General features: G+C 37.7%; 1 long non-coding RNA gene across 2 annotated transcripts in view; it reads right to left on the reverse strand.

Annotated features, from left to right (window-relative positions):
- The window catches only part of LOC123384726, a 41461-nt gene that overhangs the window by 17705 nt on the left and 4362 nt on the right, over positions 1-19394 (reverse strand). The window contains exons 2-3 of one of the 2 annotated variants that reach the window (XR_006596205.1): positions 4871-4955; positions 281-663 (exon numbers count right to left, since the gene is read on the reverse strand). This is a non-coding gene — a long non-coding RNA (uncharacterized LOC123384726). Of the gene's footprint in view, positions 1-280; positions 664-4870; positions 4956-19394 lie in introns of those variants that run through there. The other variant, XR_006596206.1, reaches the window with a different exon arrangement.

Below are 19394 nucleotides of genomic sequence, written 5' to 3' on the forward strand. Positions count from 1 at the left end.
GCACTGTCTTGTATATATGAGCCAGAGACAGTCTCTGTAGGTTGGTCCCTGCGTTACTTATATTTCACAGCAGGCAAAGACCCTTGAAGCTCAAAACCCTGATCACACTGAATTTAATTTTTTTTTAATTTAATGTTTATTTATTTTTGAGAGAGAGAAAGAGCGTGGGGGTGGGGGGCGGGAGGGATGGGGCAGACGGAGAGGGAGACATAGAATCTGAAGCAGGCTCCGGGCTCTGAGCTGTCAGCACAGAGCCTGACACGGGGCTCAAACCCATGAGACCACGACCCGAGCTGAAGCTGGACGCTTAACCAACTGAGCCACCCAAGTGGGCGTCCCCCAACTGAAAATTTTATATGTCCAGTTGTGTTAAACATATCCCAGATAAACAGATACTTAGCCATTTATAACTATTTTGCATACTTTACAAAACTGCAGCCTGTATCTACGGGGCATAAATAAGATAGTCTGTGGTTGTGTAGGTTCCCAGCCAGTGTTGTCATTCAGACCCTGACACAGAGCTCTGCCATGAAGGTGAGAGTCATCTCCAACACTCCTCTTCTCCAGGAGTGCCCTTGCCCTCCTCCTCTTCGGGATGTTGGCCTCTGAGCATATAGCCTCGGGACAGACACAGCCTGTGAGGGATGTCCCTTCTCGGCACACCTGTCAAAGCAACGTTCAACACCGCTGGTGTGTACTACCGTCACCTAGCGGGGGATTTCAATCCCCCCTGAAATCCTTGAATCGCCTCGCACACTGGGGATATGAAGACAAGTATTACAGGGCCCTTGCCCTCAAGTATCCTACAGCCTGATGAGAGGGTAAGACTGATCTTCATTTAAATATGACTTTTATAAAAAGTCAAGAAAAAGAAAATGCAAGTCATTTACATAACCAATGTGAATTACATCAGAGGTCTTTCCAATTCTCTTTAACTTGTACATACGACAGCTTTGGAGACGATTTTTCACCTCACACAGAAAACATCCATGATCTTACATCAGATCAAATACATTTCAGGCACGAGGCTGGTGGGTCAGTAACATCCGTGTAATTCCAAAGTACAGATTCAGAGATTAGGACTACAGATACTAATACTCAAAAATATTCTAAAAATCATTTAACGTTTACAGAACAGATTCCTGATTTTATGACACTATGGGTTGAGAAAATCTGGATAACTGCACAGGTTATATTTTTTCCCCATATAGATGATTATGTTTACTTTCATATCAAAAATCCCCTATTCAAAAATATATTTGGATTGACTTTTGCCAGTTGTCGTCTTAAAAAACTCACATTTAAGACAGTCTAAAAACGATCTTAATTTTACTCTTTGCAAAGAATGCATACTGATTTAACTTTCACTTTACTGTATCCATTTGTAGGGAAAATAAGATCCGGATGCATTTTTCTTTTGGGAGAAATGGCTGCAATTATAAGCAGCGAGAAGAGCTAATGGCATGTTGGTTAATTGCATGCGTGTTATTTAACTTTTTCAACATGTATATCTGAGAAGCACTTTGCTTCTAGATTAAAATAAAACATAATTTTACTACCACCTGAAATGTTATTGTAGGTGTACAATATTTTAAGAATTCTACAACTAACACGGCTTTAATAAGTGCTGATTCCACTATTTGTTCATGTGACTGTATTCAATTATACAGACAGCCAGAAGCAGACTCTTTCTGCCCCATGTTCTTTACCTGAAGCTTTGAGAAGAGTCTCGTTATGGCAAAGGTCTTGCAGACAAATGCCAGTTCTTCCCCACTTGCTGTAGCTTGGATGTAACAGCTCAGGGTATTATGTGAGCGGTTCTTCCAAATCACTAGAGCCCCCAAAGATTCACAGCCTTTGTGTATTCTACAGAATGCCGTTGTGCTGTGCTAACATTCAGGAAGATTTTCATCCGATAGAATGCGCCCACACCACTCATTATTAATTAGATCTCATGAAATGTTGAAAATACACCATGGGGAGTCCTCAGATCCTCATAAAATTTCAAGAAATATATCAGAATTGGGATATTAATGTATCTAAATGAATTTATAAAGGAAGACAAAAATACATGACATAAATAATACTTTGCACCTAACCGATAAAAATGCCACCTACAAAAATCAGTGTAATTTCAACTGAAAAAGTACCGTTCAGAAGCAAATATTTATTGAACTTAACGTATAAAATTCGTGTTTTATTATCCTTAAATATAATAAAACAAACAATCCCAGAAGAGGCGAAACCTGGATGTACTACTGTTTAAATAGAGAGGGTGTCACAAATGGATGAAGGCAGTATCACTTTCAAAAATAACAAAGCATTTAAAAGGAATTCACACCTTAGAAATTGTACCCATGTACAATTGTACCCATGTAACTGACCCATGACCTAATTTGAGTTTTGCCCCCAAAATACTATGGAATTTTTCTGATGAAAACACTAAGCCTCCTGAATATTTATCAAATTTTAGCAACAATTATAACTCGAAATAGCAAGTTGAGCCAATAACCAATCAATAGGAAAGAAAGATGTTTGGAACACTAGAGGAGGGCAAGATAGTCTCCAGTAGGCGACTAGAGAAAGGTGTCATGGAACAGCCGGCAAGAGCACTCTTTGCTGCCAGTTAAGTGAGATCGGTTATTTGGATTTGAGAGAACAGGTTCAGAGGGCACACGAACGGGTAGAGGTGGACAAGGCAGTAAAGTGAAGCAACTCGGGATTGAAACTAGGAACATGTGCACTGAACCCATCTAGAGGACACCTGAAAAGCCACTATCAGGTCTGGGCTTTCTTTAATGAGAAATCAAAGTGTGCTTTGCTTTGCCTTTTTTTTTTTTTTTAACTTAAATAAGGAAGCTGCACTATAACATTGGTGCTTTAGAAAGTTTATTGCCGGGCACATAGAGAATTAAAGAAGAAAGACTTAACTTCAGGGAGATCAGCTAGAGAAGCCTGTGTGCTATTTGATGCCGTAAGTAACGAAAGCCTGCACTTCGGTTCTGAGAAGACAACTGTGGACAACAGTGCGGAGACACCCCGGGGAGCTCTGATACTGGATGCAGCAGGAGAGAGGCAAAACAAAAGGCTGGACCATAAGGAATCCACAAGTCTGTGGATAGACACCATGTGTCTACTGCTGTGCTGAGGCTAAAAGTTCTTTCTTTCTGATTCAGAAGTCTCAGGTCTTCTTGCTAGACCCATGGTATTCAGGCAGACTAAATTATTAACTTTGCAAAAATGGCGAATTATCAGACTCTTCAGAGCTCCTGACTCCCAAAGGTGCAGAGATTTTAAACTCATCAGAGAGACATCACTAAAAAATATTTATCAGCTATCTTAAGATGTTGGTTCTTTGAGTAATAATGTATAAGCACAAAAACTGGCTCTCTGTCCTTCATGAGCCTAAGCGCGACATCCTTTTTTAACATAACACAGGTTTCGGATAATATACAATCACGCATAAGTATTAGACCGTGTTGGACTGCATTTTGTGGTTTTGCTGATAAATCTAGAACTGAGTCTAACACTCTGGTCCATTGGGTTAGCTGCTTGGTTGGATTGGAGCATTTAGGAAAGCTGAACATGTATCTAAAGTGATAGGAGAAGGAAGACATTCAGGAAATAGGATGACTATTCTATTTTGGTGAGTCTACAGGATGCAGAGACACGAAGTGACTAAAGCATAGAGCACTTTTTGGGAAACAGTGACAAATAAGTGAAGAGACACAGCTCAATTCAAGAGCGAAGGCATAATGCTTCTTAAGAATGTTGCCCTTGATCCAATTAAAAACACTGTAGTTTGAAATATTATTGTGAAAAAAATACCAGCAGGATTGAGATGCAGAGAGATTGTAGTCATTTAAATGTTCAACCTACAACCAGGAATTTTGGTATTTTGTATCCTATGTTATCAGCAAGCAGCCAGCCATGTAGCAAAGACCTCTTGAATACTTCAAAACTTATTTATACATAATTAGAGAACTTTTGTCATATTATAATTCATCTGATTAGCTTGCCTGCCCAAAGCAACAAGACCCCCATTGGCTGAGACATTCTGCCATTCTTCTATGGATACTTGCATATGTCCAACAGATTCCTAGGCTGATCAATAAATAGACATATTCAGTCCTCGGTGTGTACCTCTAAAATACTTCTGTAAGGTTTAGTCTCTCCCCAGCTTCCCTCAACTTCAACAAACAGGTCAATTACTCTTAGGCAGGAACTCGTTTGAAGCCTCACTGAAAGCCATATACTCTTATATCTAAATACTCACTTATTTTCCTCTCTAAACATTTCACAAGCTTCAAGCATTTTTTTACACAAAAATACCAACCAGTTTGATGAAAGTGGAAAAAAAATCCTGAAAATATTTAGTTAGTTGAGAGAGAGAGAGAGAGAGAGAGAGAGAGAAAGAGAGAGAGAGAGAACGAACATGAGCAGGAGTGGGGCAGACAGAGAGGGAGACACAGAATCTGAAGCAGGCTCCAGGCTCTGAGCTGTCAGCATAGAGTCCCACGTGGGGCTCAAACTCACAAACCATGAGATCACGACCTGAGCCGAAGTAAGCCGCTCAACCAACTGAGCCACCCAGGTGCCACCTATTTTATTTTATTTTTTAATGTTTATTTATTTTGAGAGAGAGAGAGAGGAAGGAAGCAAGCAAGCAAGCAAGCAAGCAGGGGCAGGGCAGAGAGATAGAGAGAGAGAGAATCCCAAACAGGCTCCACACCATCAGCGCAGAGCCCGATGTGGGACCAAACTCATGAACGGCGAGGTCATGACCTGAGCCCAAATCGAGAGTCAGGTGCTTAACCAATGGAACCACACAGGCGCCCCCTGAAAATGTTTATATAAATTCAGTACTCACATGCCACGATGCTGTTGAGGAGGTCAGGGACAGGCAGGAAGAGCACGTTGCTCCGGGGTTCACAAAGGCACTGCTCGTGGGAAATCTGCACACAAGGGGAAAATCAATACCGCTGATGAGGCAATGCAAATGATTACTGAACACAATTACCAGGAATGCTTATAAATCCAACAGCAAGCCTAAGGAAAGTAATGGCAGACACGACATCCATTTGTGTACAATGGGAATCACACTAAAGAAAAGAAAACAAAACAAACCAGAAGACGAGGGTGATACTGGGGATTTTGTGTAAAGGGATAAAACCTGAAAAGAATCCAGAACTACTCCAAAACAAAATTTATAAGGGGAATGAAAAATGGATTGCTTAGATGTATTTTAGATCTACATAGCAGAAAAACAATCACACAAAACACATAGCTTTTCAAAAGCCTGGAAAGAATTAGGAATGGTTTAGTATATAATGTCTTTACAGATCAACTATGTCCTTCGGATTATTCTCAGTAGGGGTTTATATTTAATCATTTTCCAGCTTGACACAGTACTTAAATAGACTGAAATTAAGATCAACACATGCTGATTTATTTATGTCTTTTTGCTTTGTGTTTGCATATTTTTCTTTTATTTTGTGACTTCATTCCACTTAAAAATATATGCAATATTACTGTCAAGTTTTATGGGAAATAATGACTACATGAAGATGAATCATTGGATAAATTACAGCCATTTTTTTTTATTATTAGATCCTTTCTAGAGCTCAGTAAAACGTAGTGATCAAGATGTGAAAAAGTACTAACTTATGCTAGATATAATCAGTCAGTGATTACTCTCAAGTACAATGGCAAAAAGAATCATTAAAAAGTTCATCCATAAGAGATTCTTCCATAGAGAACAAACTGAGGGTTGCTGGAGGGGGGATGGGTGGGCAGATGGGCTAGATGGGTGACGGGCCTTGAGGAGGGCACCTGTTGGGATGAGCAGTGGGTGTCGTATGGAAGCGATGAATCACTGGGTTCTACTCCTGAAATCAATACTACACTGTATACTAACTAACTTCAATTTAAGTAAATAACTTTTTTTAAAGTGAATATATAACAAAGAGGTAAAATACTTGACAAATGCAGAAGGAGCCAATAATCAAAAGAAAAGAGAAACAGGCAGAACAAATATCAAACACAATTTCAATGAGGTACGTAAACCCAAATATATCAATAATTACATTAAAAGTAAATTAACTCAGTACACTAAATGATAAAGACTTTAATATTTATTTAAATAACATGCTCCACTTCATGCCTTTTTAAAGTGACATATCTTAAATACAAAGACACAGAAATGGTGAAAATGAAGAAAAATGCAAGACAGAAAAAGATATTCATTGCAATCGCCAATCATAACAAAGCTGGTGGGGCTATGCAAACCAGACTATAAAACACAAAGCATTGAACAGAAATAAATAGGGACATTTTAGACAACAAACAGGAAATACACCAAACATAATATTTCTATAATTACAAGCAACTGTAATATAGTATTACATAAAGCAAAAAATGACAAACTAAAAAGAAAAAATACAAATACAAATACAAAATCACAATGAGATAAGAACAAACTAATATCCTTCTCTTTGTAATAGAAGGAAAAACTAGGAAAAAAATAGAGCTAGAATTTTGAATTAATTAAAAAACACATTTGACTTGATTGACTTAAAGCTGCACTCAACTGAACTCAATACAAGTAGAACCTACTTTGAAATGAATATGCATAATTTTCCCAAATGAATCATATCTTGGGGAAATAAATTAAGTCCTAGAAAGTTTCCAATAATGGATTTAAACATAGCATGTTATCTGACCACAGCACAAATAAACTAGAAATCGGTAATAAAAATGTAATTAGCAATCATCAATTTAGAAATTAAGTCATACACCCATAAATAATACAGTGGTTAACAAAGAAGTCAGGCTAGATCAGGATAGATATAGAGAGCATTTTAAATAAAATGATAATGAGAATATGGCCTGAGTTTACTGGTGGAATGTAGCTAAAGTTATGCTTAAAGAAAAGATTTAGTGTTGAAAGGATACTTTGGATCGCTAACAGTTTCCCCAGGAACTTGGGAAAAATAGTAACTTAAATTTGAGGACAGGAGAATGAGGTTAGTAACATGTGTGAGAATAAAGTTATTAAATAGAAAAAAATGCAAAAACGAAAGGTAACATAGCAAAAGATAATTTCTTAAAAGTAACAAAATATATAATAATCAAGAGAAAACAAGAAAAGTCATCAAAAAAACCAGAAGAAAACAATCGGCTAACATCCTGTGTCTTGCAGACATTTAAAATAAGAGGAGATTATCAATTATATTTATGCCACAAGGTTTTCAAATTTAGTTGTAGACATATTCCCAGAAAAAGCACAAATGAAGAAAACAAAGTAATAAATACAACTGAGGAGCCCAATAATCTGTGAAATGGACAACGCAGTTTAACCTCCTCTACAGGTGTTGCGACTTCACTGGTGACTTCTTTAAACATTTTAGGAAGACATAATATTCCTTTTACACAAACTTTTCTAGAACCTAGCAGAGGGATAATTATTTTTCAACTTGCTTTATGAGAACAACCCAATTCTCCTGCCAAAACCTAACAATTACCTTATAGAAATGAAAATGATAGGCCAGGTTGCTGATGAACATAGGTATGAGAAGCACAAAGAAATATTAGCAAAACATTTCAACTACATATAAAAAATAATTCATTAATACCAACTGGGTTTCAGTCACAGAAGAGAGAACCCTATTGAAAGAAAGAAAAGGCCACTGAAACATAGAACGTATCTTTAGTGAACATAAGGAAAAAGGATAGTATGTAGAATATAAATATCACTCTTGTAAAACAACAACAATAAAACAGTCAATCTACCAGAAAAGTGGGTTAAAGACCCAGATATCACACGTACATATGCATCTGTGTGGGTACATACACAACATCCACATGATCAAGAAGACATAAAAAGTGCTTCAAATCATTAATAATCGAGAACACACAATTAAAATCCAAATTGGATATCACTACAAACTCACCAGAACTGTGACATTTAACAAAAAGAACATGGTAACACATCTCAGTAAGGATGTGGAGAAACCAGAAGAGTCATGTGATGTCAGTGGACACGTAAACTGGCAAAACTACTATGTAGGGAAATTTTAGTGTGCCCTAGTTCTGAATATATGATCATGGATGCCCAGTAGAAATGTGTGAGTAAATGCACCAAAGGCAATTTCATGAACGTTCAGTACAGCATTGTTCGAAATAACCATAAACCATAAACAAATCAGGTGTTCATCGTTGTTATACCAGCAACAAAGAATTGTGGGATATTCATGCAAAAGTGTAATGGCTTTCACAAGTACATTTTTCATAGAAGCCAGAATAAACAAGAAAAACATAACAAAACAAATGGAGGGAGTTAGAAGTTAATTGCATCGTTATCCTTTGGAAGGTGGATGGGATAATGGGAGGGAAGAGATGTATGTAAATGGGTCACAGGATAATGTTCTGGTAATTTATTCTGGGTGTTGGTCATATGGGTGTGTTTGTTTCATGAATATTTATAAGACATGCTCTTGTAATTCACGAACTTTTCTGTATATATTTCCACAGATGTATGTATTTCACATGTATATGTATATATTTAGTGACATGGTTAACACGAGAACATAAGCACTGAGAAGGCAGAAGTCAAAAAAGCGTTTGCTGTTACTTTTCATACACAAAATAACAATATTTCAACAACACTGTCTACAAAACGCTTTTCCACACTTTATATGAACCACACAGATATATTTCTCCCAGGTGCATCCTTTCGCTATAATTTTGAGGTAAAATTTATGAGAACAAAACGTGGTGATGTATTGTTGATGCAAACAAAAAACACAACAAATAGATAGCCTGTGCTCATAACTAGCATAGTTTGATGCTCGAGAATAGATAATATATTACTTAAATGGGCTATCATTTCAAATGATATTTGAATAAACATACATGTATATGAATATGTATATATTGCATCTATATGAAACTATCCAATAATCTTTCTTTGTTTTGTTGTTTTTGTGGAAAGAAATAACATGTTAGCTTTGAGTTCTCCCACCCTATGCCTTTATCCCAAAAGGTTTAGAATATTATCAGGAGCCTCATCTTGAAAACAGCTGGATGTTTGTATATGAATGCTTTATTTCCTTCTGCAATGACTAGATTTCTTAAAAACTGTAAACAAAGGAAATTTTCACACCACCCGCAATCTGCATAAATGAGAAAAAAGCAGATGGTGGTGAGAAATACCTTAGATTGAAACTATGGCCTAGCAATGCACGTTGTATCACGTGAGGTATATATGGCCGCCTGAATTCGTTCTTGATGTCTCTGTGTAACTGAGGAATAGTATAGACCCTATATATGTGCCACGCAAGGGGTTCCCTTCCATTTATACAAATCAGGTATTGTCACTCCACAGTGCTTTGAACATTTGGAGAAGAAAGGGACGGAGAAAAAAGTAATACTTCTTTTTTAATACACATACATTCCAGATGATTGAACTTGGTGCACCTTGATGATGGTGAGCTTTCTGTATTGAATTAAATCTAATAATTGTTATCACGTGTTTTTAAAAAAAATTAACAAATGTGTATCAGGTAGTAAAGAGGACAGGGAAGATACCATATCCTACTAAACTAGAGCAAAGGAATCAAATGTTTTGGTGACTACTCACAACATAATAGACTTGTTACATAGTAGATTTACTTTTTAAAAATATGATAAAGTATGTTTTTCTCCTCCTGGGAAGAGAACATTGGGATCTAGGATTATTAAATATGTCGCCTAAGGTTAGAAAACCAGTAAGTAGTCAAAGTGGGTTTCAAACTCAGTTTTATTTCAAAGCCATATTTTCCACTGGTATCCCACTGACTTTAAGGTTAATGTATAATTGACTAACTCACTGAATGAATGAATGAATGAATGAATGAAAAGTGAATGAGTTACTCACCTAGTAGTAAGAATATTATGACTGGAAAGTTTTACCATTGTCATTTTGAGTCACCATATGAAATGTTTACACATAATTTTATCCTTACCATTTCCATCATATGATATGTTGGGTGCCTCTTAGATGTTTATAGTCTAGCTGGCCAGAATAACAAGGCAAAGTAAAGTGACGCTGACTGGAACCTGCGTGAGAACTATAATGTCACTAAGGACACCTATGCCCAAGGGAGAAGAAGAGACCAGAGCTCAAACCATGAAGACAGGTAGGTCAGCCAGTATAAGTGCTTCCTGGTCAGTTGTTCTAAAAGAAAAAGATATGGAGAAAGAACGTTCCCCGCCAAGGGTTTGCAAGAAATAATCGACTTCCGTGAAAATCACATTCACATATCTTTAACACAAAGAGAAATAAACCGTTGTTCATTGTCAGGCATACGGGATTTGACAGTTTTCCTACCACAGAATTAGGAGGAGGGGATTACTCATAAATAATAACATGAAGCAACTTATTACTAAATCTGATGAAGAGAGACTGGTTTCTTCAAACACTGAAAAGATAAACATGAATCAACATTGTCAGACACCTAACAAAGTTCTTTCCAAGTATGCTTGTATTGTTCGTAAATAAAGCATTTTCAAAACTGCAACTGATAAAAATTATGTTTGGTTCAATATATTTTATTAAAATGTAAAACAAAAAAATTGCAAATCAAGGACACTGGGAATGTTGACTTCTTTTATGAATAATTATTTTTTGTTCCTTAGAGCACTAATAGAAATATAGTTATATTCCCTGGTTTCACGTTGAATAAATATATGTATTATATATAATATATACAGCATGTATATGTTATATATGTTAAATTTATATTTGTATAAACATGTATATGTTTAATTGTTACTATGTACAAAGGTCTTTGTTAAACCTTACTGTGAATTTCAGGATGGGTATGAAAAAATTCATCTCTTTAAGCTGCTGAATACCACATTAGGGTATGATAAAATATCTATGTGCATGTATTTAGATATATATGTATTAAATATGGGTATATTGAATACAGGTATATAAACTGCTCATTATTATTGTGATTTGTGATTCAAGAAAAATGTAAGATGTACAAAATAAGATGTGCTTGAATTGGCTTCCAAAACTACCCTCCCATTAATGCTAACTCATATTTCCACGCATGGTTTCTGAAACTAAATATTTGGAAGTATTAGTTACTAATTGAGAATTCTGTCTTCATCCCATTTTCTGATTGGGCATATCCAGGACAGGAATGATAACCACAATTCTTTATAATTCTGCCTCCACTCCTAAGTCATGGATATTGGTATGAGTTACGTGAATTAGGTATGTGGCGATGAAAATGTGGTGTTACAAACAACGGTCTTTGTGGCTACAACACACTTATTTCTCGTTCACAAGTGTTTAGCTAAATGCCAAAGTTTTCACTAAATGTGGCTGACCCTCAGTTCAAGTTTGCTCTGTGTGTAAATGAATCACACTATCATACTCTATACAAGTTCACATCTATGACTCAGTGCAGAGGTTCTGCAGGGGTTTAAAGAGATGGCTGTTATTTAACTGCTGAGCAAACTTTTGGTATATTAAAAAAAAACAGGAGAAACTTTCAGATATTCAAAACCATTATCATCTGCTATAAATGGAGAGTCTAGCCTTTGGGAAAAGAAAAAATAATTCAGAAGTCAAACATGCATCAAATGCCCTCCCTCCCTCCCTGCTCTTGACCTTTTAAATGCATATGTGTACTTTGCATCCAGAGAACAGGTTTCTACAATGAACACAGAAACCCTAGTAGAGATAGGGTACTTAATGTGCTATAAGCAAATATCTTGTCATTTGTAACTGGAAAAACACACTGCAAGGAATGCTGTTTCCATTATTTGCGGAGGGGGGGCTTCATGTACAGTTCACACACAAAGACAGCAGTCAGTAGGAGACTCTATCCTACTCCAGAGGAAGGCAGCTCTGAGAACAGAGGCTGTTACTCCTGCTCCTGGGAGAAAGACTTGGAGGTTAGACTGCATCTTCTAATACACTTTCTAGCTCAAACAGCAAATTTACCTATAAAAACTGTCTCCAATCTTCAAGGAAAGTTCAGAATTTAGAATTAGAAAGTAATTTACATATAATGAACTCCACTATGTTTTTCACCAGATAATTCAATTTGAATCTCAGATTTTTAAGAAAATGTGCCTATATGTCCCATGCAATACTTATACTAAAAAAGTATTTGTGAAACACAGAGGGAAAGCTTAATGATATTGGTCTAGGCAATGGTCTCTAGGATATCTATCACACCAAAAGCACAAGCAATTAACAGCAAAATAGACAAGAAGGACTATATCAAAAACTGGAATTCTTCTGCACCGTGAAGGAGACAATCAACAAAATGAAAACACAACCTGCAGAATAGGAAAAACTGTACTGGCAGAACATATATTTGATAAGGAGTTAATATCAATGTGTATGTGGAACTGTTACAACTCAATAGGTAAAAATGACGTAGCCTGTTCAAAAAATGGACAAAGGTCTTGAGTAGACATTTCTCCAAACAGGACACAAGATGGCCGACATACAGAGATGCTCCACATCACTGATTATCATAGAAATGCAAATCAAAGCCACAGTGAAGAATCCCTTCACACCTCTTACGACGGTTATTATCGAAAACCCAAAATAAGTGCTATTGAAGTGGTAGAAGAATTGGAATCCTGTGCACTGTTAGGGGGAACGTAAAATGGTACAGCTCCAGTGGAAAAGAGTATGGAGATTCCTCAAAAAAACTAAAAATGAAACAACTAAATGAGCCAGCAACCTCACTGCCGGCTATACATTCAAAAAAAACTAAAATTAGGATCTTATAGAAGTCTCCATACTCCATATTCACCACAGACTCATTCATAATAAGCAAAATAGAGAGGGGCACCCGGGTGGCTCTGTTGGTTGAGCGGCTGACTTGGGCTCAGGTCACGATCTCATGGGGTTCTTCGCGGGTTCGAGCCCCGCATCAGGCTCTATGCTGACAGCTCGGAGCCTGGAGCCTGGTTCGGATTCTGTGTCTCCCTCTCTCTCTCTGTCCCTCCCCTGCTCGCTCGCTTGCTCTCTCTCAAAAATAAACAAAAAATGTTAAAAAAAAATTAAGCAAGATAGAGAAACAAGCTAAATGTCTATCAACAGGATAGATAAATGGATAAATACAAGTTATATACACACAGTAGAGTATTATTCAGGCTTAAAAAGACGGAAACTCGTTTACAACGACACGGATGGACGTGGAAGACATTATGCTGAGTGAAATAAGCCAGTCACAGAAAGACTGATACTACACGATTTCCCTCACATGAGCCATCTACAATAGTCGAATTCATACAACCAGAGTGGGATGGTGGCTTCCAGGGGCTGGAGAAGATGGGGAAGGGGAGTTGCTGTTAACCAGCGTGAAGTTTCACTTATGACAGATGAGTACACTTGTACTTTACAGTATGGTACCTCCAGCTAATAAATGTTGAATACCAATCGTTAATTTAAATACTTTAATATTTATTTCATAAATATTTACTTATAAGTATTAAATATTTATCAAGAGGGGAGACCTTATGTTAAGTATTCTTACCACAATAAACAAGGAATAAAGTAGGCTGAAAAACTGTGCTTACTGTGTCATTAGCTACATAGCCAAAAATAAACCAACCCAAACTACATTAAAATATGACGGAAATAAAGTCACCAACCTGTTCCCTGTGATGCAGTTAGGTGAAGAGAATTTAGGAATTCCTTTTTAAGAACTTTTTTCTATGCTTTGATATATTCCCATTGTGGACAATAAGCATTTATTACTTTTAGGATTCATCAAAATATTTATGAATAAAAGCAGGTTGAAAAAAAGGCTTTTGTGAAATCACAAATGATCAACTGTTGAAGACCCTTCTTAGTTATATTAATAAAAAGTAAACATTCAGAAATAGTGTTTGTGCTTTCCCTGAGATTCCTCTATTTTACCTGGCACCTCCTCAGGCTGGACCCCAGGAGTAAGCCAGGGTCACCTGACTTCTAAGTTCTGCAATGTCTTCCCAGTGCTCTCAAGATTTGATCTTGACCCCTTTCCCTAGTTTCTCTTCCTCTGCTTTCTTTCCCAGAAATGGCTCCTCCCATTCTGTCCCACCCTCTGTTCTCTTTGCTTCCTTTTACTACAGCCTGTTTGGAGATAGCTTCCTTTCCCAAGTTACAACTGATGCTGGGAGTACTGAGGATTGTGTGGCTAGCACTCAGAGCGTAATGCTTCAGTTCCTTGGCATGTCATCGCAGGAACTTTAAGGTGGGTCTCTCAATTCCCTTTGAGCCGCACCCCCCAACATGCACACAAAAATCCTAACTGTGCTGTATTTGTTCCACGCCTGGCTTTGGGCAGGGTCTCTGGAATACTCTGAGTCACAGAATAAGAACACATAACAAGCATTCAACTGAAGCCAATAGGAAATATTTATTGAGCACTTACTTACCATATACTGAATTAACTAACCAGTGACAAAAAGGAAAGAAAATATAACTTTGTTTGGGTATGTCACAATTAATCCTCCTTTTCTGTTCACACAACCGAAACACTGATTTCTTTCTACACTAATAAAGATATTGTTCACATGTCTTTGACTCATATTTTAATCTAGATGACCTTTTCATATGCTCTTGCTGGGAATAGCTTTGGTGAGATTAACCCTGAATTGCATCCCTATTTCCAAGAGAATTCATTTACTGAATATTTACTGTGTGTTAGACGTATACACTAGAGACAATATCGTGAATAAGACAGAATTGGCCACTGCCTCAGGTTTTATAATTTTAGTATTTCTGGACTGTCATCAGTTTTTTTTAGATTTATTTTTCAGAGACAGAGAGAGACAGAGCATGAGCAGAGAAGGGGCAGAGAGAGAGAGGGAGACACAGAATCCAAAGCAGGCTCCAGGCTCCGAGCTGTCAGCACAGAGCCCGACGCAGGGCTCGTACCCACAAACCGTGAGATCATGACCCGAGCCAAAGTTGGACGCTCAACCCACTGAGCCACCCAGGCGCCCCTGGACCGTTATGTTTTTGAAATAAGCCCTTAAAAACACATCTATAAAATTACCAAACATATACCTAGGATAACACGGGCATTAATAATTTCAGAATCCCATAGAAATTCTATCTAAAGATCAAACCTAGGAAAAATCTTCTAATCATGGGATAAATTTCAGAAAAATCACTAAATTATTATACTTCAATTTCAAATGTTAATCAAATGGTTTTAAAAGTACCTTTTGCCATTTAGAGTAAAAACTGAAGATTAATAATTATCTGTTTGAGTTTCAAATTGATGCAGTTTTTTTTTAATTTTCTACAAAAACATCAATCTCAAAATTTTCACATCTTTTTCATCTGGAATTAAAAATCTCTGTAGTACTCTTATGTGGATCCTGAGAAACTTAACAGAAGACCATGGGGGAGGGGAAGAGGAAATAAAAACGTTAGAGAGGGAGGGAGGCAAACCATAAGAGACTCTGAAAGACTGAGAATAAACTGAGGGTTGATGGGGGGAGGGAGGGAGGGGAAAGTGGGTGATGGGCATTGAGGAGGGCACCTGCTGGGATGAGCACTGGCTGTTGTATGGAAACCAGTTTGACAATGAATTTCTTATAAAAAAAACATCTGTAGTAAAGACAAAAAGAATGGCCATCTTTCCTGTCTCTCTCCCTCTCTCTGTCTCTCTCTCTCACGCACACACACGCATCTACATACAAAATTTCTATTTGTCATAACTGTAATATGGAGCCAGTTAGGCTAATTTTCTATCAAAAGTCAACTATAAGATTAATCATTTTGTTTCAAATGCTCTGGTTCAAAGTGTTTATTAAACTAATATTTAATATTAATGATATTAATCTATTAATAATTTACTTTCTGCTGAACTCCCCAAGCCACATGCGGAATCTGCCAGCTCACTCGGGGATCTTTGGAGAACTTTTCACTTCCTTTTGACTCATCTTCATTATATTTATCCCGAAGAAGTGACTGCGGTCCACATGTCACCTCCATTCAGAGGCAGCAGAAATGAATGGGCTGGTCCCGAAAAACAGCCCTTAGGAGAGAGGTGTGCTGCGGTCCACTGGGCGAGGTGGTACTGGCTTCCCCTTCACAAATACAGCACAGTACAGCCTTGGATCGTGAGCAACTCGTCTGGCAAGGCTTCTGCAAGACGAGCAAACATTTCTAATAAATTTTAACTTGACAGACGAGCAGTGTCTTGCAATACGAGTCTTACCTGCTGCCAAACGTGATCACCACTGAGCCAATGGCTCCTTCTCGTTCGCGCGCTCTCTCTCTCTCTCTCTCTCTCTCTCTCTCTCTCTGCGGGACTGTGGGTGATCGTCTCCCATACTCGGATGCTCGGTCTCAGGCTGCAGTGTTTGTAGAAATCATTAATTTTTCAGAACGTTGGGAGGTGCCCACAACGGGCACTCGTGTATTTTCTGTCACTTCCAAGCACCCGTGGACAGGCCTTGGCTTTTCCATCCAAGAGGGAGCTTAGGAATGCTCTGCTTCATTCTAGGTCAGGCGCCTGCAGGTATAGACCCTTTCCTCTGCTGCCTGATTGCCGGTTCCATTAAACACAGCGTACGACGAGAGTTTATTAACACTGGTCTGTAGTCAACATCCGTGAGAGCGTATACAATGGCCCCCATGCAGAAAAAGATCCCATGGAGCCAGTAGACAGCCGTGATTCTGTTAGTGAGAGTGCAAGTCGTCCTACCCAGTGACCCTCCTCTTTCTGGCCTCCCTCACACGAGCCACGAAGGTTTCCAAACGGAAGTGCAGGTTCATTTGTTTATTTCTCTTTGTATTTTGTACTTTCTTTATTATTTTGTATTATATTACTGTCTTGTAATCACTTTTATACAAGTGATTTTGGGTTGTGGAACAAATTGTCTGAGTTACCATTATTTCTTATGGGGAGTTTCACTTTGATTTACAAGGGCTTTGGATTACAAGCGCGTTTCCAGAACGAATTATGCTCACAAACCAAGGTTTTCCTGTATTTCCTTCGGACTCTGGCTCATCAACAGGAAGCACCTAGGAGCTGCCTGTACCGCTTGAGCATCCTACCTCGTGATTACGTCCTACAGTGATTAGACCCACAAAATACAATTTTTAAAATATGAAGATGTTGACGTGAATGGGGCATTAAAAATGTAATTATGGCAAAATGGCCACAAGTAGACAAATGAGAAAAATAGAAAAGTCAGCGTGTTTTATCTTCGCACACCCGGCACCTAGTCAGAGCTTACAAAATTTAATTTTTTTTTCAATAAAGAAAAATAAGCTAATAAAAGAAATAAATTATTTTAGAAAGAAGATAATATTTAACAACCAATTATTATGCAAAAGTTGTTTTACATATTTCATCTGAAATTTTTGCTTAAAACATAACAGCAATCATTTTTGAAATTTAAATGCTAGGCAAACCAAGCCTCAAAGCACAGACAGACAGGCACACACACATATACAATTTTTTTTTAATTGAAAAAAATAGAAGATGATGGCATAGACTTTTCAACAAGATTTCTCTGATATAGGAGAATACATCCTTTCCCCTATACGACACTATTTACATCACTATATAGACAAAGAGATTATTAAAATTTATTAATTTTTTAACTTTAAAAACATCTTTGCGGGGCGCCTGGGTGGCTCAGTCGGTTAAGCAGCCGACTTCGGCTCAGGTCATGATCTCGCAGTCCGTGAGTTCGAGCCCCACGTCGGGCTCTGTGCTGACAGCTCAGAGCCTGGAGCCTGTTTCAGATTCTGGGTATCCCTCTCTCTCTGACCCTCCCCGATTCATGCTCTCTCTCTGTCTCAAAAATAAATAAACGTTAAAAAAAATTTAAAAAAAATAAAAAAAAATAAAAACATCTTTGCATTTTTGATGCTATCCTTCATAATCTGTAAACTGCAAAAGTGTCGACTTGTCAAGAAAACAAGAAGTTATGCATTTATCCAATATTTGGAGTGCTTACCCCTGGATTATACGTACGCCTGGACTCATGCATCCCTACAGTACCGACCCTATATCACTCCACTTGAATTTCGAATTTCTAAATCACTGCCAATTAACGTATACATGGCAGGGCTGAATCATTTCAAGTTGCAGAAGGTAAGAAGACCATGAGATCTACAAACAAAAATCATAAAAGGCTAAATTCTAAAGTTGTTGATTTCTAAGCAACTAAACCCTAAAATTGTTGATTTCTAAGCACTGAGAGATACAACTGCCTCGTGGCCCACACAAGTTTGCAGGTCTACTGTGGCAGCAAGAGAAAAAGCCATGAGCTCAGGTGACTCTTCAGCAATTGCCTTAAATCTTTATCTTTTTAAAATAATCTCTGCACCCAACGTGAGGCTCGAACTCACAACCCCAAGATCAAGAGTTGCGTGCTCCACCAACTGTGCCAGTCAGAAGCCTTTCTTAAATTTTTATCTTAACACTTCTATCATGATTGCAATAAGAATTTCATCACGAACCTAATAATTTCCTCTCTGTGCAACATAGTCTAAGGCTTAACAAGTCAAAAGAAATGACAGAATGCCGTGGACGCCTGGGTGGCTCAGTTGGTTAAGCATCCAACTTTGGCTCAGGTCATGATCTCATGGTTCGTGGGTTCAAGCCCTGCATTGGGCTCTGTGCTGACAGCTCAGAGCCTGGAGCCTGCTTCAGATTCTGTGTCTCCCTCTCTCTCTGCCGCCCCCCCCCCTCCCATCACGCTCTATCTCTCTCACAAAAATAAATAAACATTAAAAAAAAAAAAAAAAGAAATGACAGAATGCCTGGAAGGATTTGCAAGATAAAAATATCAGGGCTGGTTTTAAGCAAAAATCAACATAATGCAATATGGAAGGGTTTTGTTTCCCAATTAGAAAAGACCATCCAAATTCAACATTTTGAGGAGATTTGGGAGAAACAGGGACTGAACTATTAAATCATACAAGGTGTGGCTGTACAGAAGAAAGCTCAGTTGCTTAAACCCAGAACCTGAGTCACCGTGCAGTTCTGTAACACTGGTCAAGCTACTTCCTGGTGTTAATTTCCTATTTGGAAAGTGGAAGATTGATTTAGGTGACCTGAAAAACCTCTAGCAACACTGGATGTTTCATATTTAATATAAGGTCAAGAAGTGTCAGAAAAGCAAAGTTAGAATGTGTAATGGCCACACAAATGTCAGAATCTTTATACTTAAACAGATGCTTTGGAATGCTAATTTGTCTCACTGACAATTTAGAAATTTTGGTTGGAAAAACTAAGAAAGAGAGATTACAATAAGGACACAGTGTGCTTCCCTTCAGATATGCAGAACAGAGGAAAGCCTAGATGAATTTAGTATAGCTTTAAGAGAGAACTTCGATTTAAATGGTTATTAACAAAATA

This window comes from Felis catus, chromosome B1 (genome assembly GCF_018350175.1).
Source record: "Felis catus isolate Fca126 chromosome B1, F.catus_Fca126_mat1.0, whole genome shotgun sequence".
Lineage (NCBI taxonomy): Eukaryota > Metazoa > Chordata > Mammalia > Carnivora > Felidae > Felis > Felis catus.